A 24,373-nucleotide genomic window follows, 5' to 3' on the forward strand; every position below is an offset into this window, starting at 1 on the left:
ACTAAATTATCCAAAATTAAACTCATGCATGATTACACAGTAGAAGAATTTGTGGGATGCATCGGGATATTTCTTTTCTCCTTCCTTTGCGTTTTTTTTTTTTATTTCCTTCCACGGCACCAGCTCCAACTTTTAGACCACCAACTTTCTGTGCCAGCTCCTTCTGTTAGACAAAAGCCTTTCTTTCAGTAGACATGCATGGAGCCAGTTCCTATAGAAGAGAGGAAAATATAGAGTTCTAAAGCATGAATTCAAAGCATAATAAATTAGGTTAGTCTACCTGAAAAATTCATGGATAACAACTCATTATTCCTCTTTGAAGATGCTCTCTGAAAACTGGCAGAACACATACTTGAAAAGCGTTAAGATTCACACCCTGGTATAATCACGGAAGAGCCACACGCAGACATTGTCATTTCTCACATGAAGAACTGCTGTCATTAAAGCCTGACGCCTTGTACCTTGAATTTATATTCCAGGATACAACTGTAATGTCCCCACAGCAGAGGAAGGAATACTGTATTATCTCAGTCACAAGATAAATCGCTAAAATGCATAAATAAGACCGTGTTAGCTTTACTGCCTTGTGTTGTTGTTTGAAATGCAGACATGTTTGAAATAACGAGTGTGTTAAGCAAGTTCCATGACGGCGGCTAATAATCAGTGGGTTGGTAACACTGCCAACATCCTTTGCAGGATTTGCATCCATTACATTTTGTTTAGTTGCTCTGCCTTGGCTTCAGTGCATCTGGTGAGATATGTTAGATCTGTTATATGTGTTTTACAAAAGTCTAATACTGGAGACGCAGAGCATGTAAAGAATTGTTGATCAATTGCAGGGTTGACCACCACGCTCAGCCATCAGCAACTTTTGCCCAGTAATTAGGATTATAAATGTAGATGCTGGTAGATGTAAGATACTGTATACTGGGCACCGACCACGCTTTCTTCTCACTCTCACTTGAGGTATGTTGGGTGTTTGAGTGAAAAGCTTTCAATGGGATTTAATTAGGTGATTCTATTGCAGTGCAACAATAACTTATGCAGTTTTTTTTAACAGCAAATGGTCGAAATGCTTTCTTTCTTTTGTACCTTCCTTGTTGCAATGAAACTATGTACAGTGCTTTCAGTACTTGGTAACTCATGTTAAAGTATATGAGTTTGACATAGACAGTTTTTACTTGAATAATTCAACGTACATAATACCATGGGGGTGACGCTAGTACAAGCATTTCTATAAGGATAATAGATGCTACTAATTGAATGCTTGTAATTAGTAGTTATTGCGGTTTGGACAGCAGTTATTTGGCAGCTGTAAACACTTTCTGAAAAATGGTTTTCCATTATTACGCTGGTATTTTTACAGTAAAACACCTGACTACTGTAAAAAATTCACTATTGAGGATTGATAAGCAGAATTTGAGAAAAAAAAATCTATACACATTTGCTGTTCTCATAAATCGAAAACCAGATCCAAAGAAACATATGGTGTGATGCCGGCTTCAGCTCAAGAGGCACCAGGCGGGCACAAAAAAATGAACAGCTAAATCATTTAAAGAGAAGAGTGATTTGTGATAGCCTCCGGTGTGGGTAAGACAGGGCAATGATTGTTTAAGACATGCTGAATGATGGCATGAACCAGGAGGGAGTTGCCTTTTAAATAACGGATGGTGGTAAATTATACGAGAGGGCTGAAGCTGAAAGGCATGGCTTAGGCATAAAATTGAAAGAAGAAAAAGGGGAAAAGGAAGCCTGATGGAGCTTTCATTAAACACCAATGCTTAATCAAAGATGTTCTTCTCTTGTAAATTTAACCATATTGACCCACGCAAGATCTACATGACTACTAACAAGTATAATCAAAACAATATTCATTACCATTTGTGCTCGAGGCAAGTCAGCATACTGTATTCATACCTAATTTAACTGCTGTTATTAAATCTTCGTCTGTTGTTATCAGGTTTTAAGGGAACAAGTCTTGGCAGACACATTCATTCTCTAAGTGCAAATGCAGCTGGGTTTCTGTGGCTTCTGTTTTCCTCCTTTGTTCTGTGTAAAAGCAACATCTCTGAAGATTTGCAAACAAATGACCAAGTCAGTCTTCGAAAAACAAAAAGATACTAGTTAACCAAGAAAGTAGGACAAATATTACCAGGAAATTACCTCCCAAAAAGTTGATTTGTTTATTCTTCAGCCTGAAGAAGTCAATTGGACGAGCGACGAAACGTTTCTACCACTGAAAACGCTACGTCCAGATGAACAGAATCAACCTTGTGGAATTTACTTACCTGGGGGATTGAGCATGCATCAATATACCAGGAAAGTGGTTATTATCAACAAGCATGCGAAGAGAAGACGATAGACAGAATGATGAAAGATGGTTTGGTTGGCTGTAAGCAGGCCGTGGTCTATGGTAATCTTTCTCTGATCTGTGTCAAAACCAGCAAGTCTCATTTCTTGTAGCATGAAAGTTCTTTTAAAGAGAGAGGCAATCTGTTCCCTGATCCATCACTGCTGCCACCCATCAGCACCCTGTGTGACAGGACTGGAAGCAAAAGAGTGGTTGCTACACGGGCTTTTCATTGGGAATTACAGGAGTTGTGTGATCTATGGACCACAGACATCAAGGCCAACTGGCAGCATCATAGGTTTAGCTTTTCTCTTACATTCAGTGATAATATGAAATATTATTAGATTGTTTAAAAATTCAGTTTTTAAAATAAGTGATTTACAAACATCTTTGTTACCATTGCTGCAATATAATTAGTTATGTTAGTTAGTTATGTGCTATCCCATGTGTTTTTCGTATATGAAAGAAGAAAAAAACTTCAGTGTGTGTGTGTGTGTCTGCTTCCTACTAGTAGTCATCAGATGGGCATAGATTTTACAACATGTGCATTTATATTCATAAATGTTGACAAGGATTTCTTCTGAAAAGTGAGTTTACCTCAAAAGTGGATAATGCCTGCCCTTGGCAGCAAATATGAGGTACCTTATATTTGTGCCTTGCAACTCCCTGACAAGGACATCTGTTTTCTCTTGAGAGAATCCACCCTTTACTTTCAATTGCAAAACTAACAGCACACCATGTAGGGAAAGCTCTGCTTATTAACAGGAAAGAGAGGAACTGATAGTGATAGACAGTGATTGATGCTCGACCTGAACACACCCGCTGATAATGTGTTCTTCCTCATCCCAACTAACTCCTTCCTGCACAGCAGGAGAGATGTATGCCTGTGTTCTAAGACTAGAGCCATAATCACCCAGGCATCACCCTGGTATGTGTGCCTGGATGTCAATCACTACGTGGTGTGTGCAAGTGTTTTAATACGCCAAGACAATAAAGTATCTCAAGTATCAGTTGGCTAAAATCGACACAGTACTATTATCAGTATGTATTTTCAGCCGTCTTCAAACTATCAGCACACTGTACACAGTATTTTGTCTATTTATCTAACCATGGTTAAGAATGGTAGATACAATATTAATAGCACACTTTTGAAACACAAAGAAAGCTGTATTGTGACAGTAGGTCTACACTTCCCATTTACGTCGTGCTTTAACCAAGATTGTCAATATGTAATAACACAGCAGAAAATACTACAACAATAACTGCTCTTGCTGCAGTGTTTCATTGTAAGTCTGAATACAGTTCTCTGAAATAAATATATGCTGCATGGTGTATTAACTTCCCCACCAGGGATGGTGCTATACCGACTCCAGTTTGGGCCTTTGAGGACAATTTTCCTTCAAAACCACCTACTAGATTGAACTTTGAGGAGTTCTTGTCATTATCTTAAAGTACTAAAATAATTGCCCTTGAGGAAATTAATTACCTTTGTGCACTGTTGCACTCTGTGTGGAAAGTGATTTAGTTAATGAAAGCTGAAGTACTGTCATCTCTTCCATTGTCCCTCATTTTTCAAGCTAATAATGTCAGTGGAACCGGTGGGTTATTCCGAGCATCCGAGCGCCCACCTTGTTCACGCACATGACATTTAACACCTTCTTTGCTTTTGTCTTTTTGGGCCATGAAAAAAAAGCACTAAACAAATAAATTAATTTCTGTGCTCTTCTTTCGCAATATGGTCAAAATAGGGTGTAAAATCGCTTCAGTCAGGCACTTGCTTTACCTTATATTTGCAAAACAAGTAGCAGTTTCTACTGCAATGGAAATTAGTAATGTGAGGAGAATAATCAGTGACAGCAAATTGCATTACACTTCAGAGATTGAGATAAGATTATGAAGGATGTGGCAAATCATACTGTTATCGGGTGTAGCTGTAAAAGCAATTAAAATTCCACCATTTTTTGTGTCACAATAGCTTCTGTGGAATCTGAGATTCAGTGTCAGTGAGCATATAAACCATCTGAGAAAGTTAGTGTAAAAAAAATGAAAATGGGTTGTTTATTTCCTGATAAGCTTCAGTCCTACATAACTTAACCTCCTATTAAATCAATGAAAAAAAAACACCTTCACACAATCATACATATGCATCACTGAAACAGGAAATCACACAGCAGGATGCCTCAGATACAAAAACAGTCTAAAAGAACAGCGCTCATACTAACGACCTAAGACGGTAGACTAGTGCTAAACATTTCCAAGTTTGTGAATGTGGTTGATTAAATTTTGTCATCAGAAGGTACGAGGCTTCGTGTGATTATACATGTAATGTTCAGTTTGGTGTGCCACATACATGTAGGGCGACAGCTGGCTGTATCCTTTGAAGGTAAGGAATCAACATTTATCTGTACGAGTCGTTTCATAGACAAGAATCAAAAGGTGCTTTAAAACTGGAAACATGCAGCAAACAAAACCAAAATAGACACAGTTTCACAAACAGGATCATTTCTACCTCTATAATGAATGCACGATTCTTCACTGTGCCTAAACTTTGGCAAAAAAGAAAGCGCTGTTTTGTCAGTGTCAGTCTGCAACTGTGTAAAATGCATTTTCCAAGCACAATTACATGAAAAAGAAATGCAATAAGGCATAAGCAATAAAAACAACTGTGCATCTGTGGTGGTCCACATGCACATCCACGAGGGATTCCCTGCCTTTTAAACACTGCCCCCCCCATCCTAATATACTAAGGTATTTCACTGCACCCACACTCACTGCAGTCTGATCCTCTTATTTGCTGTGAATACGTCCCATCAGCCTAAGGCTCAAGAACGGAGGGCAGAAATTATTCTCTTTTAGTGACTATTGTGTCTGGAATCTGAGGGGAACTAAAGGTGAGATATAGCCAAGGTGCCCACAGGCTTGGCAGGGCTGCCAAGGATAAACTAATTAGCATGTGCTATGTTGAATGGGAGAGCATTAGCGGAACTGAAGTCAGTTAGAGCTGAAGGAGCAACTTAGTAGCCCCCAAAACCTTCACAGTTTGTTTGATTTACTTTCTGAAATCTCATTGAACACATTTCTCTGTCCAGCTGCCATACATGCAAGTTTTTTTTCCTAATGTTCATCATTTTTTCATCATCATAACATCAATGAAAATGTTCGTACACTCATCAGAGTTGCCTTCGGCGGTTAAATTTGGACTTTGGACCAGAAAGGTGGGGGGTGGAGTAAGAGTGGGATTGCTTCTACAGACACACAGCTCACAGCTTCTGTTTTTTTAGAGTAGAAAGCACCCCAAGGAAAACTGTGGTCACTGTGCTCTGTGAAATGTCACAGTGGCACAGTTTCTGACAAGAGATGCTTCTTTTGAATTGCCTGTGTGTCTTTTTTTTAACGCAAACCCACAAACTAGTAGCATTCTCCCTCTGAATAATCATATTTTTAAAAAAGGAAAGCTTAACAACATCTCTACGAAAACAGTAGTCTTGAAAATGCATTATTTATCATAAATTATCAATGAATCAATTTACTGCACATAAAACTTTCAGCTGGTGTTATTCAACCCTCAGTCATAAACACCACAACCAATTTCATCATGATTGATCATCATTCACTAGATAAATGTTTGAAAAAAATGAATAAAGAACCCACCTGATGACTAATACTAGGAAACTTAAACCCATGTATAACATTTAATTAAGCATACGTTTTAGCACCTAGCTGCAACATCCCAGCTTCCTTAAGTCACACTTTGGAGTGTGCGTTAGTCATGATGTCATTAATTAGCAAGTCCCACTTAACGATTTCACCTGCATGTAAAATGTATGGATCTTTCAAAAACAAATTACTGTTGTGAATCATTTAATTTTAGCTCCATGATTTCATTTCTATCAATTTCAAATGATGGTCACATTAAGATGCCTTGTGAAGCATTAATTGCATCCTTTTTTTCTGTTTTAGAAGTCCAGGTTTATTTCGAAATAGATCTCAATCGACCTTTTCAGAAGACCGCACTGCATTTTCACTTATATTCAAGCCACACTGCTGGCACAAAGTTTGATGCGATGAAAGAATCGAAAAGGCCAAATCATGTTTAAGTGGCATTTTGATGACATTTCTTTGGCCTGTTTAACCTTTGGTGAGTTTCATTTTTCTTGTGCATTACATCTTATCCATGCAGAGCCATTTCTCATTCCCTCTGCTACAAAAGACTATTTTTTTTCTGACTTTTCACCAATCTCTCCACAAAACCCTCCTGATAAATGAAAAAAAAAAATCCTGAATGCATCGATGCAGTTGCAGCAGTGGTGAGAAAACTAGAGTATGAAGAGCGTGAGGTTCAGGGACAGAAATAAAAAGCACGAAAGGCTGTTTGTATCAGACGCTATGGAAGTAAGCAACGAATCCTAATTTTCTCTGTTTACGCAGAGCTCCGGGCTGTAAACATGTTGCTTGACTGCTAAGTCCATCGAGGAAAGATGAGAAAAAAGTAAAGACACTTTAGCTCAGACCAAGACTGATGTTAGCCTGCCTGCATTGCTTATATTGTCTGTTGTGGTTGTGTTGTTCTTCTGCATAGTTTTCTATCCTTCTTTTCCCATTGGGATGGGCGTTGTGTTTGCTGTCTCCTATATCTGTGGAGAGGTCTTATGTACAAGATTTCCAGAGCAACGCTTGTTTTGAAAAAGTGTCTGAAGCAGAGTAAGAATTAATAAGTTGAAATAATGTAGCAACAATTGAAGTTCCTTCAAACATCCATCGAGAGGGCAATTTGCTACTTCTGGCTCTTGAGGTGGGGATGAGATCTGTCAGCATACCTGTACGATATCTGGAATTTTGACATTCATGGTAACCAGAGAAGGAATTATAGTTCAAGTTTGCCTGAATTTTGGCCTATTATTGTTTTTATTAATGGTGTAAGATATCTTAACTTGTTCCCCAGTGAATGTGTCCTAATGAAGCTTGCGATTCACTGACTTCTCCTGTCTTTGCCACTGTTTCGGCACTTGAAGCCAGCTTTCTTGGGAGCCGCTCATCCAAATATCATGAGTGAGTCATTAAAGTTCTTTGTCATATCTCTACCGCTCCACATAAGAAACAAAAAATAACATTTAAAAAAAAAAAGGATTATAAAGATTATATTATATCATCCTTAAACGTCAAACCTTTTTTGCTTTAATTTGAATTATTATGGTTTAGAGAGTTCATAAATATCAGAAATACAATACCTAAGATCAATCAGAAATAATTTATAGTAAGTCTCAAGATGTAATAAGAAGTGTTAAACTCCTGAAAAGTGCATGTTCATTTATACACACAATACATAGGGCTCCTTTACTATAAATTGCTGCATTATTGTTTTTTGGGATTGTGGCCATCAGCTTGCGGTAGTGCCAAGCTGTTATTGAAGTCCAGGCTGCTTTGACAGTGGCCTTTAGCTCACAGATTATGGGGTTCAGGTCTGTTGAGTTTGTTGGCCAGTCAAGCACAATAATAACCTAGTCAGCAAATTCTTTGGTAGTAGTTTTGTCACTGTGGGGAGGTACTAAGTCCTGGTAGAAAAGGAAATCTGCATCGACATAAAGCTTGTCAGCAGATGGAGGCATGAAAGTGCACTAAAATCTCCTGTTGGATAGACTTGATAAAACACAGTGCACCAACACCAGCAGATTTCCCTTGTGGGAGCAATAAAGTATCTATCTATTGATCTGGATGACATGGCACATCAAATGATCATGGACTGTTGAAACTTCACACTGGACTCCAAACACCTACAAACACATACTCAACATTTACTTTCATCTGAAAAAAGAGGGAACACTGAGCAGCAGTCTAGTTCTTTTTCTCATCAGCCCACATAAGGAACATCTGACATTGCATCTGGTTCAGCAGTTGCTTCGTAATAGAAATGTAACATCTGTAAATGGTGATGTAAATGGACTGGCCCTTCACTTTATATAACGTGCCTCATTCAACTACTCACACCCATTTACACAGGCACGTTTTTCTATTGTTAAGTGTTTTCAAGAGCAACTTGCATCAAGGAAATTGCCCAAGGAAGTTTGGCATGCAGACAGGAGCAGCCAGGGATTGAACCGCCTTCTGATTAGTAGATGACATGCTCTACCACCTGAATTGTAGCCGCCCCTCAGCTACGACCATGTAGCTCCTTTTCTGAAGATATCTGTGCATGGTGGCTCTTGATGCACTGATACCAGCCTCAATCCGCTCCTCATGAAGCTCTTCCAAGTTCTCCACTTTACTTCAAATTCAAATTTTATTTGTCACGTACACAGTCATACACAGTACGATATGTAGTGAAATGCTTGGACAACTGCTCGTGACCTAAAGAAAACAAAAAAGGAAAAGGCTATGAATAAGATAGGAAATAAATATGAAAAATTAAAAAGGGTAAATTTAACTAGGAAGGAATAGAATATAAATTAAGGTTAAAAATGAAATAACTGTACAACACAAATTAGAATGAAGGGTAAGGGTACTTGCCTTGACAATCCTCTCATCATTGTTGCTTGTGTACCTTTTTCTACCACACTCATCTACAGTATCTGTCTGCCTCTCTATTCTAGTCAACTCTGCACTAATACGTTTTGACACAGCACTCTGCAAACAGCCCGTCTTTTCAGCAATGGCCTTCTGCGCCCTGCCTTCCCAGTAGAGGGATGTCAATGATCGTCACCTGGACAACTGTCAAGTCGGCAGCCTTCCCTATTATTGTGGTTGTATTTACTGAAAGTATTCATATTCTTTATTCTAAATAAATATTCTAAAAATTTCAGGAAGTGGATTTCTGATTTTCTATAAGCCACAATCATTACCTCTAAAATAAAAATAAAAATCATTAAGTATTTGGGTTTATAGGAGAGACTACCTGGCAAAACAATGACATTTTAATGAAGCTTATGTGTAAGTTCAATAATGAACATCTGTATTGACTCATCTGTCTGCTCTCCCAGATGTTTGGCTGCTAGTCTAGTGACTTCCACTTTCCCACACTGTAAAACTCAATGCTGACATCACTGCCGTAGTCCAATCAGCCTCCACTCTGTGTACTTTGAATCGTAACTGCTCATCCTTCATTCTGTCATGCAGACTCTACCTCACGCAAGCCTCCTGTGGTGGGGCGTGGCCTGCGGTGCCGTGCAGAGGAGGCGGACGCACCTGCACGGCATCCGCAATCACGCCCCGCCACACCTCCATCTTATTTTCACCATTACTAGCGTGCAGACTGCAGGCGGTCCTGCCCTAATTCCTGTCACCACTGGGATTCAGTTCTGCTGTGATGGGCCATCGGAATCGAATCACCAAATAGTGTAACTGAATTCTGTATGTCAATAAATCAAGTTCAATTCCTTTTAATGATCTCGCCTTATTGAAACAATATTTTACATATGTGTATGGATGTGTGCCATTTCTCCCACGCAGAGTGGAGCAGACCAGCCAACTCTGGCAACACAAAACAAGAGTACTTATCCGAACAACCTTTAAATGTAACACTGCACTGATTCTTTGATTTATTACAATGATAAAAATCAGAATGTAATATTTCAACGTCCACACTACAGTGAACTTTAAACCTTCCTGCTGGGCACGAGAGACACCGCATAAAACACAAAACTTTTCCCATTATCATCTGCCTCAGTCACAGCCCTCTCCAGCAAGGACTCTGTCTCCCTGCACGAGGTACAGAGCCTTTTCTTGGCTCAAGCAAATGCTACAAAACATTCACAGCAGCTAGTTGGCTTGTTTTCAAAGTTAATGAGGCTTGAAGAGTTTTAGGAATGAGAAAAGTAGAGCACATTCTCGCACTTCAGTTTTCCAGTGAGAAATGGACACTGTTCTTTTTATACACAAGGTCGTACTTCAGATTTAATGAGACACTGCGTGCATATTTGGGTACCGAAATAAATGCTGTAAGGCAGAAACATGAAGCCAAGAGAAATTTAAGATCTACATTTAATATTAATAAAGGGTGTTCCCGACCTTTTGCTCAATGCATGCTGAGATATTCTTCGGTTTGCACAACACTCAGCAGAATAAGAGGATATAGAAAATAAACAATTTGAAAGAATATTTACATTTGGATGCTACACTTGAATTTTGCAATGATCTACTGAATGTTGTTGAAATTGCCATCCGTTTTTTTTTCTTTACATCTATTGTTATATACTGTTATTCATATTTATTTTCAAGTATATATTAAACTGTCATTATGAACTTGGTCACACTAGACAAAGCCCTGACAGCAACCCTCGCAACCTGACGCCGCAATCTGCCTCACATAAACAATTATTTAGCCCTTTACTTTTCCTTGTCAGTTACACTTGCTGAAACACCCGTCTCCTTTAACTGCAGCTTGCCTCTTGTCCTCCACCCAGTCTCTTGGTTATGAGCCCTAGAGAACAAAGAGCTCGTAACCAACCACTGCTTGTCGCTCTTTTGTTACTTGTCTTCATTAAAGGTCTTGTGTTCAGCATTTTCACTGCCTGCTGATTTGCCTTCTGGCACCGTTGACGCTTGAAGAATGTTCTGAACACTGAATTTACGCCAAATGTCTAAATTGTGACAAAAGTGAAAAAGAAAAACAAGGAATTGGTGAAAAAAGACCTAAATGGATAAAAGACAACACTACTTACTATATGACAAATCCTGGATACTGAAAGGTACAAATGACAGGATCAAGAAAAGGTTTGTTAAATCCTGTAACAGAGCCCCATAAATCAGTGCTTGTGTGTTTCTGAAAGCTCAATGAAAAGCCGAGCCTTGCATTGAAACCAAAAGATAAATGTTCTAGGCCTGACTGACACACCTGCAGAGTTGTGGGTTTAAGATTGTTTTCCTGTTGCTGAATCGCTGTTCACCTGACATCCCAGAGCTCAGAGCAAGCTGTCAGCACCAAAAGATAAAAAATGGTTGTTTTGAAAGAAAAGAACTGGAATGGAATTAGTGCTACTTTATCCTGGTAAACACAGTTCTGGGATGGAGAGAGCCAAAAACACAAGGCTCAAGAACCCAGGTTTCAGTGCTCTCAGTGGGAAACAGGAAGAACTGGGAAGAGAAGTCTTAGATGGAGTGTTGTTAGAAAGGCCTGACTTTGGTGAGCCATCTCTGCTGACCATAGTCTCCCGGCTCCTGATCATCCTAAAAACTCGAGTTGAGGCTCGAGAGAGGTGATGCCGTCTGGCAAGTTGTCTAAAGACTGCATATTGGGGGTGCATGGAGTTATTACCCAACTTAGGTAGCTGCTTCTAATCTCTGCTTGAGGCTAACACCTCAAGGTTACATATACAAATCTCACAGTTAACTGTCAGCATTTGGGAACAGGGTGCAAAATGTATAAATCTTATATGCCTTATCATACTGCATACTGCAACTCACTGTTTTAAACTAAAAATGCAAGTAATACAATCCAGAAAGTATTATAAATTTTGATGCTAGCTGAGGTATCCTTCATTTTAGTAAGATAAGGCATCATCACTAAAAAGACAATTCATTACTTTTTCAAGACACTGCAGTACTTTTGAGTGATGAATTTAATGCTATTAATAACTACAATATAAATGTATTTTTAAAAGAAAATAACACCTCATAAGCAGCATTGGACTGCACTGGATCCCAAAGTATAAACTATTATTCTGGGAACATTCTTGTATTTCATTCCTAAAGCAAAAAGTAGTTACTAACTTAAATGCTTTCAGACGCGACTCTATATTTAACCACGATTAGCAAATCCACAGTTGTTTCACAGTTTATCTCCTTTGCTGAGGCCGCCTCTGGATCTTCCAAGATCTGACACAGAGTTCAGCATTGAGAGGCATGAGATGAGTCAATAAGGAAAGCTTTAAAAAGCCTTGATTCTTTTCATGGACGATATTCATGCAATTTGAATAGCAAGGAGAAAATTGGCTGCACACACCATTACATTACTGTGACCCTGTGGATAAGCAGCTTTGTCTCAACCTGGCTGTTGGAGTGCCTCTCCCCATGAAAGCTTGCATGCAGAGCTTTGTCAGACTAATCCATCCTCCGGAGTGTTTCCTGCGCCTGACTGAGAACACTGAGGTTCTCAGACAGGAAAAAAAAAGTATATCATTTTAAAATGAAGGTTAACTTTTCTCTAGGCAAGATCAGGAACTACACGTCCGTTGTGGAATTCCAGTCAATCAACCTTCAGTGACACCGGCAAGTGATGTTATTCAGTGTATTATGTGAATATTACACTTGCAGTATGCAGTACGTCTAACATTTGTATGTATGACATGAGTGACTGCAAATCTTTTAACGCCTTAAGGGCATGCATGTGCAAGAGTGAGTTTTGGGATCTGAGAATGAGGCAACATCAGAAAAACTGTACAAATATTTCAGAGGAAACAGACGACAGCTGTCGCACGTAGGACTTCTGTTTTGAGTTTGCCTTCATAGTGTCAATTGTTTGGATATATTAGAATATGTCGCAGGGCTATACAGTCTAGATGGAAACTGATTTTCTTATAATTTCTTTAAGTCTAAATGACTGTTTTGTTCATTTTTTTAAGATGGGAAATATTTCTTTAATATTTCCCAATTGTACCTTTTAGTTGTGCTCAGATTGAAATGAGCCAAGAAACGAGAAATTTTCATTCCATCAGCTGAATCGAACCTAAAGCATTAATTCAGTTAAATCAATAAACAATCACCAAAATAAGCACTTCAGGCAAACAGGCCAAAAGATTCAATTTCAAACAGGTTGGGGTTCACCGTCTGATAATGGAACGTTTTCCATCTTCTAAGGTCAAAGTCTGCAAAAAGATTTTTCTACTCTTCAAACACCTGAATAAGACAAACTGGGAAAAGCCATTTTTACATTTAACAAATAATAACAAATAACAAAGTTTCCATTGTGAAATGATTTCTGAACTACATAAAAACAGCGTGGAAGCAAATGCTTTGGCTACTAGCCTTTCTTTATCAATTATATATAATAATATCAATTATTATTAATATATTGTTACACCACCACATCAATCACACATTATAGACAAATATAAAAAGTATATAAGGATAATAAAAAATGGTTCAATCAGCAATGCAGAATAAAAATCAGCCTTTCTTTCTAGCTCTGCTGATGTCAACTTGCTCTTACTGCAATCTATGCATATGGCATGGCATGCCAATTACTCACTGTCACATCTCAAGTGGATGCTGAACTAAAATTATACCAACCTCAGAGTCCCCATATTCACTAGAATTTAAATGATGCATGGAAATCAAAAGGAGGTGAAACCATAGGAATCTATGAGGGAAGCATATCAGCAACTTTGCAGGAGGGGGGTAACATTTTTCATCTGTCGCTGCAGACGGCATGATCTCAGCTGTAGTCTGAGCAAACTCAATATCCTTAGGATAGGATTTTTCGTAAGTGAGTTTTCACAGCGTATGTGTTTCAATATGTGACACAAAGTTTAAATTTAATAAATATATTGAAGAGAAGAATCACATTGCACCACACCTATGGATTTCCTCCTCTTTTTTGCTACAGCAGCTTGTGGGAAAGGCATTCCTCTCATAGCCTCTCCTTGAAGCTCACCAGTGGGAGAGACTTAACAGTGTCCAGACCGTACAGAGCCATCCATCCTGAAGTGCAAAAGTGACACAGGGCTGCAGCCTGTGCCAGATGATGGAGGCTGCCACCAACTCCCAGCTAAAGCACTGCTGGACAGACCCCATTCACTCAGTCCTCGGAGATTTACCGTCTTCCTGACATTCACGTAGGATAACACAGGGACACCAAAACAGAGGTTATTTATTTATGAATACTTCCAGGAACCGTGTGCCCTCACGGTTTTAGATTTCATTAGAAGTGGGCATGCGATGGAAACAGGGGTTTCAACTTTGGGGTTAAATCAATGTATGGCCTGTCCTCACCAGCGTTCTGCTCTGTGTAATTTAGTGTCATCTCCGGTGTAATGAAGGTCTTGTACCATCCGATGCTTACCAAGTCCTGGAGTGTCCTTTGTGTCCCCTGCATTTTTTTATGTTCTGTTTAGTGTGTGCTCTACTAGGAGATGTCGCGCTCGGAGTACAGACATGGTGTCATTGATTTGTCCATTTTAATCCAAAAAAGTTTTCTTTGGATCAGCTTTTATGTTAATCCAGGGTGTGAGGTGCCAATATGTTCACTAAGTAAAGCTATAATACATCTATATTTTATTATTTAATTTTCTCTGTATTATTTTGGGCTCTAACCTTATAAAATGCATTAAGACGACTGTTGTGATTTAGTGTTATATAAATACAATAGAATTGAATCTTGTAATTGACATTTCATTTGACACTAAATTACAAAGCATCATTATTGTGGATTAACTCCTGTTTACAGTGCATATAGCAACCCCTGTAAAAAGTTTACTTTAAGCCTAGTCATCTGCCATGTCATCTGTAAACAAATTATATATTCAAAATAATTTAAAATAATTATTACATTTTTATCTGTTATCTATTACAAATTGCAAATTCTTTTTATTTTAAAAATATCTGCAAGATGTGCAATTATATATCAAATGATATGTGAATGTATTTTCTGTAAATTTCTTTAGTAAGAGCGTACAGAGAGTTCACACGCTTATGTCTGTTAAATGAACACACAGTTAGCCAAACTCAGCCAGTGTTTAGTGTGAAAATCTGGTGCAAGATCAAAGTGCAAACTCTTACCAGAATTTTGCAGTGTGCATGAAGTATAACCTCCTTTTTAAATTCATTCAGTGTTTAAATTAATAATGCCGGATGTTATATTATGCACAAAGCATAATGGGAATTACAAATCAGTCCACAAACTCAAATACTCAGTTTGCAACAATGGAGCCTATGTAATTACATGTGTTCATGCTATCACTTAAAATTACAGAAGCAACACAGGAGATTATAGCTTGTCAAGCTGTGGATATTAAGGATATTTAGGTAAACTTTTTTTTTTAAAAAGCATCACATTTTAAAAAAAAAAGATGCTTTTAATGACAAAACTGCGGATTAGAATTCTAGTTCATAACTTCAGAGCTGAAGTGGGGGGATAGCATAATGAGGACCTTTGAGATCCTGTTTTGATGTAACTATTTGATGTCAGCAATGAACGGTGGGCATTTTCAAAGTTTCACTTGCTAAGTACTTCAATGAATGTCAAACATAAATAATAAATGTAAAAGAATCTAAGTTTGTGATGTCTGGGAAAGTTAGCAGAGGTTTTATAAATCCATGAATGGTATCAAACCTATGGTTAGGATACAATGGCGTTAAATTCAGCTCAGAACAGGAGTAGCACTGTGGGGGATTTTTCTCTATAGAGGGGGAACTATGCACTGGAAACTGATGAACCTCCTGAAAAATACTTTGCTGTTAACATTGTGCATTAGCATAGCATAGCATAGCATAGCATAGCATCTTTATTTATAACGCACTTTACATCCAACAATGTTGACCAAAGTGCTACAAATATTAAATTAAATGCATACAGATTAAAAAGGCACATTCTTTAAAGAGGAATTAATAGCACTGAGGACCCCAAGTATCCTTTGTTGAAAGGCTTTCTTTAAGAGGGAGATGCAAAGAGAAGACACTGTGAAGAAGTGCAGGATACACCACAGTGCCATTCTCATTGAACAAATCCCCCAGTGTCATAGCAATGCAGTAAATACACAAAAAGTTGTTGACATAAAATCTTATTTAAAGGATAAATAGAGTGTGCTATTTGTTCATTTGAAACCCAACCATTTGTATCTCAAGCTTTCAATCCATTTCTTGACTGGACCCAATTTAAATTTTAATGCATCCCAACATGCATTCAAAAACTTAATTGAAGGTGGATTTGTGTGTGAGACATTACTATTAAAACAAAAAGTTACTATATGTTGGTTCACAGGCCTCCATCTTTCACTCTTATTTTGAAGTGCAGTGACTCATCCTCTAGTTTTGTTAGGATGCCTGGGTTGTTGACCCAGGGTTTTGAGTTTATTGTATTATTTATCATTTCTATTCTGTGGTTCCTTTGTTAGAGTTATGTCTTATGTCTTATCTGGTTTTGCCCCTCCTTGTCTCGTTAGGCCTGATTTGCCCCAGCTGTGTTTCCCTCCTGTTACCCATTCCCTGATTGCTCCCTCTGTGTATTTAAGCCATGTGTTTCTCTGTGTCCATGTCGTGATCTACCCTTATCTAGCTGTGTGTTCTGTCTGCGTAAGTGTATTTTGTATTCCTAGTTTTGTTACCCTTTTGGGTTCAGCATTAAAGCTGTGTTTTGAGTTACTTCCTGTTTCCGGAGTCTGCACTTTGGGTCCTTCTCCTGCCTGCACGCAGCCGTCACATAACAAGTTTCCCATCACAGCTTGTTTTTCTACTCAGTGTTTCACGGGGGGCCACAACATCATATGCAAGGCTTCTGTGCTGACTACAAGGAACACATTCTATTGTCTCCCACCTCATTCATCCCTGCGTGTGTTCTGTGATCCACGAACAACTCCAATGCACTAAAGAAGTCGTGTAAAAACTATCAAAATTTAACTCAAGTAGCCTAGAAAAACTGTCAGCTGTTCAGCTCATCTGCCTGTTCAAAATGACGGATTTTTGAAATTGATGTTATATCTGAGCAACTTCATGTGTAAATAAAATAAAGAGAATAAAGACAAAATCTCTCAAATTCAAAAAGTCCAGTTGTGCTTTCTTCCTATCTGCCAGCTTACACAGTCTAGCAGAAGCCTGTGAATTGGTAAAGATGACAGATTAGAGAGAATAGGGTGCTGTGTTCAAGTCAGTCTTGGTTTAAGTTGGGTGTGAAAAAGTGATTGTTGAAGAGAATGAGGGACACAACACCTCTCAGTGTTGAGCAGAGATCTACTGAGGCAGGATCAAAGAACTCAGTCAACCAGGGCACTGCTCAATGCAGACTGTAGTCAACCAACCACACACTCTAATCTCTTGCTCAGGTCTTGTGAGAGAACAGAAACGTATCAACCAAACTGAATTTAATGAGCATCTACCATACAACTAGAGCAAATAGTAAACAGAAAGGTAGAGACAGATATCTCAAACTTCTCTCCAGTTCTGCCTTTTAACCTCCTACAGGACTACCAATCATTATTTTGACATAATGCTCAATTACACATGTATAAAAAGGAGAACAAGAAATCTGAGTTAATGTAATCTTTCAGCGATAAAGCGGTAGCATGCTTTGCAATTTTACCATATGAAAGTTGAAATACTGTAGCTCCAAGCAAAGAACAGGAACAAAATGACAGATTAAATTCTTATGAAGCCAGGAACTTACAGCTGCTGATATGAAAATTTGAGATTAAATTCTTATCATGCCGTTGACCCTCTGAAGTGTTGTGAGTCACCGAGATAGTTGAAACAACCTGGATCTAACCTTAACAAAGAAAATAAATATATTTTTGATGCATGTCAGGTAAAATGATTATTTACTTTGTGATTACTTTGCATAAAGAAATATTTAAAAATAAATAAATAAATACTGTGTTTACCCAGGGTAAGAGGTCATTTAAAGTTAGGGAGTTGGGGTTTAGGTTGTATATTCTATTTGGCATTTGGTAATTGACACTTATAAATAAATAAATTAAAAAAAACAAAGCATAATTACAAATACATACAGAATTAAATCAGGTAAATCTGTTGGTAAGTCACACCACACTACACTGATCTCATTCTCAGTGTCACAATAATCAAATTCACAGATTCCAAATCAGTTTCATTGTCACATTGTTACATCTTCCAATTTTACATGAATCTCTTCAGGCAAAGTAAACACAGCTTCACAAAATAGCTTTATACAGACAAGTGATTTGTGTCCCACAAGTATACTATGTGGGCAGTGCTCTAGAGGGTGTGTGTGTGTGTGTGTTCCTGAAACCTGGATCCTCTACCAAAGGGCTGGGAGTTTGAGGGGTCTGCACAGTATCTTCAATGTTCCCAGACCTGCAGTGTTCTGCAGAGAAGCTGCCTGGAATCTGTTGGGGTCAATCTTTTGGTTTGGGGGTCTCTATTTTCTTGTGCTCCTCATTCCTGATGTTGCTGTCTTTTGGGATTTCCACGTATCACAGTGGTCCCCTGTATGTGTTGATGATATGAGTTCTTTTATGAGTTCTTCCTTCAGTTCATCATCCACTGTCTGTCTTCAGCTGCCTGAGCAAATCTTGGAATGCCTCATCTCCAGGTGCCATCTACCTGATGTATTCATGGATGTTCCGTGTTTCATCCTGGATTGTGGCTCTGACACTCATTCATACTCGCCATCCTGCTTTCCATTGCTCGTAGAGCCTGAGGGTTCTGGACTTTTGTTGCAGAGCCTGTTTTGTGGAGTTTTCATGTCTTAGCACCTGTGGTATCTGTCTCCTCCTATGGTCAGCTTATTATTCCAGCTGGGTATCTGATGACAGGTAGGACAAATGTATTGATGGCTTGGATCTTATTCCTAATGTTCAACTGGTTCCTCAGTACCTTCTAGAGGTTGGCCTGTGGGATACCAAAGGTACTGGCCAGCTATCCTCTATATCTGCTATTTTGTTTTGGATCACTTTCCCTCTCTTTCTTTGTGTGTGTGTGTGTGTGTGTGTGTGTGTGTGTGTGTGTGTGTGTGTGTGTGTGTGTGAGAGAGAGAGAGAGAGAGAGAGAGAGAGAGAGAGAGAGAGAGAGAGAGAGAGAGTGAGTCTGTGGAGCACTTTCAATCTCAAATCACTTGACTGAGCATGAGGCACCTTTTATCATGGTTCATCCTCAGCAATTAATCTTTAACAGATGCGATGCAATTCTCTCCCTCTTTGCCTATTTCATACACAGAGTCTCTTTCTCCGTATTTCAGTGTATCTCCAGCTTTTGCGCTCACATATAAATACTGCAAATATTTATCACATTTTGTGTGTCTAATTCAAGTTACCTTAGGGCACGTACTAGGCTAAACAGAGAACACTAATAATTTCAGAGAATTATAAAAGTAAATTTTTGTGTGGGGAAAAAAATGGAGATTTGCATTATGCACTGCAAAGCTGGTTGTGAGGTTCCTTTCTTACAGCCTGTTCTTTGTCTTGGACTGGAATATTACTGAACTTCAAATCTCTCTGGGAGAATATATGGCATACTGAGAGATGGGGTAAGAGGGTCCTCGGCCGGATTATTGGACTTGCAGAATACCCAAGCCTAAATTCTAGTGTGCAACAGTCATTCATGGCAGTAGGATTGCTCAATAATGCATCAAAACCCACAGGCCTCCAAGGGAAGCAGTCAGTAATCAAAAAGTAAGTTAAGGTTTTCATAATAGGGCCCTATAAATAACTGAGGACAGAAATGAGGGCATGTAAAATTGATGAGGGATGATTCAAACCCCACGAGGTGGATGGAGCTTAACGCAAGGAGAAGGGATGCGATGTTGAGTGGCCCGGTGATACGGGCATGTGTAGAAGGTGGAATTGCACGAGCGATTTGTGTCCCCAGTGTTACCACATAAACGCACAGATATACAATATGGACACTGCTCTAGAGGCAACGTCACTGAAATGGTGCTATTAATGTAGAAATACGCCCCTGCCTTCAAACTATTCTACTGAACATTTAAAACAACCTAGCAACAATTTCATAACCTGTGGCTACCTATTAAGCTTTTACAGAAGAAGAACTCTGCTGCACATTTATATTATTTAATCAAAACCAAGACTGCGGGGTCAGAAATTACATACATTTTCAAAAAAGCTTCAATATGAGCCAACAAAACTGTGAATTACAAGATCTTTTTAATGTGGGAATTCATTTTCATATATTTGTGCTCTCTAGAACTGATGTAAGTGTGTGATTCAAAGAAAACGACATAGTATAACAGTCTGAGATCTTGTCAATATGCAACGGTAAAGAGTGAAGGTTTATCCTAAATGAGCACTTGCAGAAAAAAGACACCACCAGACAACTAATTTATACACATGAGTAGTGTCCTTTATCTAAATTATGCATTTAGGCATTGAAAACAATCTCTTATCAGGCCTTCAGTCTTTGTCTAACAATTATACAAATAAGCTGATTTTACCAGTTAAAACAATAAAAACTGAATTTCTACTGTGCTGTTGTTCCAAGGACATGCAGGTATTGTCCTCAGTTGACTGCCAACCTGTCAGATGGCTCATTTAACATTTGGCAGTAACAAATTTGAAAGAAACTACCATTGATGTTTTTAGCTAGTAGAACACCGATTTCTCGCTTCTTCCAACTATACTCACTACACAGTTTTCAGTTCGTATCACACAGGGAGGATTTTAGACATGTATTCAGCCAAGGATGACAAAAATGCCCTAACTCAAGATTCATTAGTGTCTATATTTTGTACCGAAGGTCCTTCATTTCCTCTTCAACCTGCATAAACAAATTTATTTTAAACTAATTTTTGTTTATATAGTAGAATAATATAAAGTTAAATTAAGCAGTCATTTCATTTAAAAATATTTATATTCAAGGATGTTTATACAGACTAAGACGGAGTGTACACAATAGCTTTTCTTTTTTTTCCAGAAAGCCAGCATAGTTTTTCAATTGTTCACAATTGGATCGCCTCATACTTATACCATGCTAAAAACGGCAGGCACTCGAGGCAGTGAGCTTCTAATCTGCAGTGAGGAATGCGTGGTCGGCTGTTCACTTCACCCCCCAAAGCTAAAGAGGTTCATCTCTGGGTAAAAAACTGTTTGTCACAGTCCCTTCTTTACACAGCCATCCACTTACAGAGGCTGATGGGACCAATAACACACCAGCAACTACCACATTTTACTTGTACAAGTGCTAACAACAGTGGAGAAAGTTAATCCTGCTGGTTTTTGAGTACCCGAGCTAATGGAATTTTAAATACAGTCTAAGAATTGTTTTAATACTTGGATAAAAATCCTTTTCAGTCATTTAATCCCTAAAGTCTAGAGCCCTTGGACACCCATGGTTTCCTCTCTTCAGATGCTCTGTTAGGCCTTTACTGCAGCTGCCTTCAGTTGCTGCTGGTTTGTGGGCCTCTCTGCATTCAGTTTGGTCTTTAGTAACTGAAAAGCATCGTCTGTTGAGTTAAGATCAGCTAACTGGCTTGGCCATTGAAGACTATCCCATTTCACTGCCTTGAGAAAGACAGTGTTGTTTATGCAGTTTGCTTTGGGTCATTCGGGTCATTATCCATTTGCACCATGAAATGCTGTCCACTCAGTTTTGCTGCAATTGGCTGAATCTTAGCAGCGAGTAAAGCTCTGTATATTTTTTACACAATTAATCCTGCTACTTCTATTAGCAATAAACACTAATCACCTGGTTCCACTGGCAGTATACATGCCCATGTCATAACACTGTCTCCACCATGTTTGACAGATAATGTAGTATGCTTCAGATCATAAGTCTCTCCCTATCCATAATTTTACCAGCTATATCAGACGTTTCCTGACAAAGTCTAGTCTGACCCGCCTATTCTTGTGTGTAAACCCTCTGCACCTCCTCGGGAATGTTCCTGACTTGAATAGAGGTTGTAAAGTTTTTTTTCTTAAACAAGGAAATAATTCTGCGATCATCCACCTTAGTTGTCTTCTGTGGTCATTCAAGTCTTTTGGTGTTGCTGAGCTGGTCAGTGCATTTATTCTTTGATTTGTGTTACTCTGCAAAAACGTATGGACCTAAATGTAGGTAATGCTTGGTCAATTACATTAGCAGCATTCAGCTACAACCAGACTCAAGCAACAGATTACTATTATTAGTTATGGAAAAAACAGTGCACCTACAATTTGTTTTTTCCATCTGACTAGTTCAAAAGAATACATGATATCTTTAGTTAGTGTAAAAAAGCAAGCCTTGGATGGCACAAGCAGAAACACAAGTGTAAATGGCATTAAACACCATGGAGCCTTGGTTTAAAGCCCTGTGAGCTCTAGCAGTTATACAGGGATTAAAGTGGGCCTGAACAACCTGGAACAACGTTCTGACACCTTCGATTAATGAGTAATTAAATAGGCAGTTTAACACTAAATACTATCAGGCAAGTTCATTTTTTATTTGATACAGTCTGGCAGTGCTTTCAACTGTTGTCACAGAGACAGTAAAGTCATGACTCCAGCTGCATGCCTCCTCTTTTCCTTCTTATCCGTGTCATGCACTCATGCTGTCGATGTCAATAAAGTTTCTGTTGCCGTATATCAGCATCTATCTACCTCTACTTAAGAGGAGAGAGCATAACTGTGCAACTTTTTCTTTAAGTGGCAGGTTATCTCAGATACAGGATTTGAAACAGCTCAACAAATATCAGTGAACACACAAACTGTTTTTGTGCATCTTGGTGCACAATCTGTCTGCTAGCTTAAGGTACAAAGGCTCTGTTTTCCAGGGAGAAAAAAAACACTGACATGGGATAATTTTACTCTCAGAGATAGAGAAAGATAGAGGAAATAAATATAACAGCAGAAGCTGACAGATCATATTTAAAGGTAAGGACTGCTCTGCAAGTGACGTTTAATAAAATAGATATTTACAGTTAAAAAAATTAATTGTGTTGGATTGCTTTGAATCAGACAGTGGATCTGTATATGATGAAGTTATCTAGTTATATTAGAAGCACTTTCAAATATGTTTTTCAATGAGAAAAGGTTACACTCCACATCCATTATATGTCCCAATAATTAACATTTAAGGGAAACTGTACATTAGCAATATTTGTTTTACTATCTTACATTACGTTGAATATAATTGCCATCAACATTTAACCAAACATTATCATTGCATTAATTAAAATATTGTTGAAAGCTGAATGTCATTAATAAGGTGAATCTCAATTAATTTTCAGAGAAACAGCTTTATTATCAAAGACAGCTAAGCTGAGCTGTCATATAAATGCTAAATGGCTTGTATTTGTATAGCGCTTTACTAGTCCCTAAGGACCCCAAAGCGCTTTACACATCCAGTCATCCACCCATTCACACACACATTCACACACTGGTGATGGCGAGCTACATTGTAGCCACAGCCACCCTGGGGCGCACTGACAGAGGCGATATGGTCAGGATTTTAAGTTATGCTCATTTTTAGGCTGCCGTTTCCCTCCGTAGGTTTTATGGTGGCGACAGAGCACGCTTACGAAGGCTCTGACTCTTGTATTTGCTCATCAACAAATCTTTTGTGAACTATAATTTGAAGACTTGGGTCATCATTCAGCCTGTATAGACACGTATAAACTGTTTACATCTCAGTGCTGTAATATAAAACAACCATAACACCTGTGTTTGATTCATGACATGGTTCTAGGATTTCAATTGTAGGAACAAATTACTTGAAGCTTGCCTTAATAATCTTTTAACATTCAATTACATACAGGCCATTATGATATATCAGTATTATGATACAGTAATACTATCTAAATATGTTAAAGCAGCAAACAACATTATGTTATTAGTATGAGGTTGCAACAAGTTTAATGTCAGTATCAGTAAAAAATGCAAACATTTTAGTGCTACCATACGTTATCAATATACTGCAGTACTACAGCTACTGGACAGTAATAGAAATCTAGATCTTTATTTCATATGGGGAAATATCTTTGAAAGCAGATTAAATCATAGATTTAATGTTATTCAAATGCCGTATTGGACAGTATGTGCAGAATAAACTGGGTAAACTGGGCTGTTTGCAGTGTTCTTTTACAGTTTACAGTTATGCAGAACTGGTGCAGGGCAAACTGTGGTATCCATGTTCATTACCATGGTCTATACTTATAAGATCAGACCAGAGATTCTTTGCATACAGTTTTTATTTCTTCTTGACTATGAAAATCAAGGTTAATTCAGACACTGCTTTAAAATAACCATCCAAATAAAGCAAAAGATCGCTGCTGAGTAACAGGACTCGGCTAGGAGTCAGTTTGCATTTAGCTGATGATATTCTTTGGTAACACTTGCCAAATTCCACATTTATACCAGCTTCATAGTGGCTAGCAATCAGACATCTGCCTTGATGGCTCATATAACATCTGCTTGT

The 24,373-nt window shown here is 38.4% G+C and overlaps 1 protein-coding gene across 3 annotated transcripts in view; it reads right to left on the minus strand.

Annotated features, from left to right (window-relative positions):
- gpc6a (glypican 6a) overlaps window positions 1–24,373 on the minus strand; it is a 158,139-nt gene that overhangs the window by 104,066 nt on the left and 29,700 nt on the right. The gene's annotated exons all lie outside the window — the stretch shown is intronic.

The sequence above is a fragment of the Astatotilapia calliptera genome, chromosome 1, assembly GCF_964374335.1.
Source record: "Astatotilapia calliptera chromosome 1, fAstCal68.1, whole genome shotgun sequence".
Lineage (NCBI taxonomy): Eukaryota > Metazoa > Chordata > Actinopteri > Cichliformes > Cichlidae > Astatotilapia > Astatotilapia calliptera.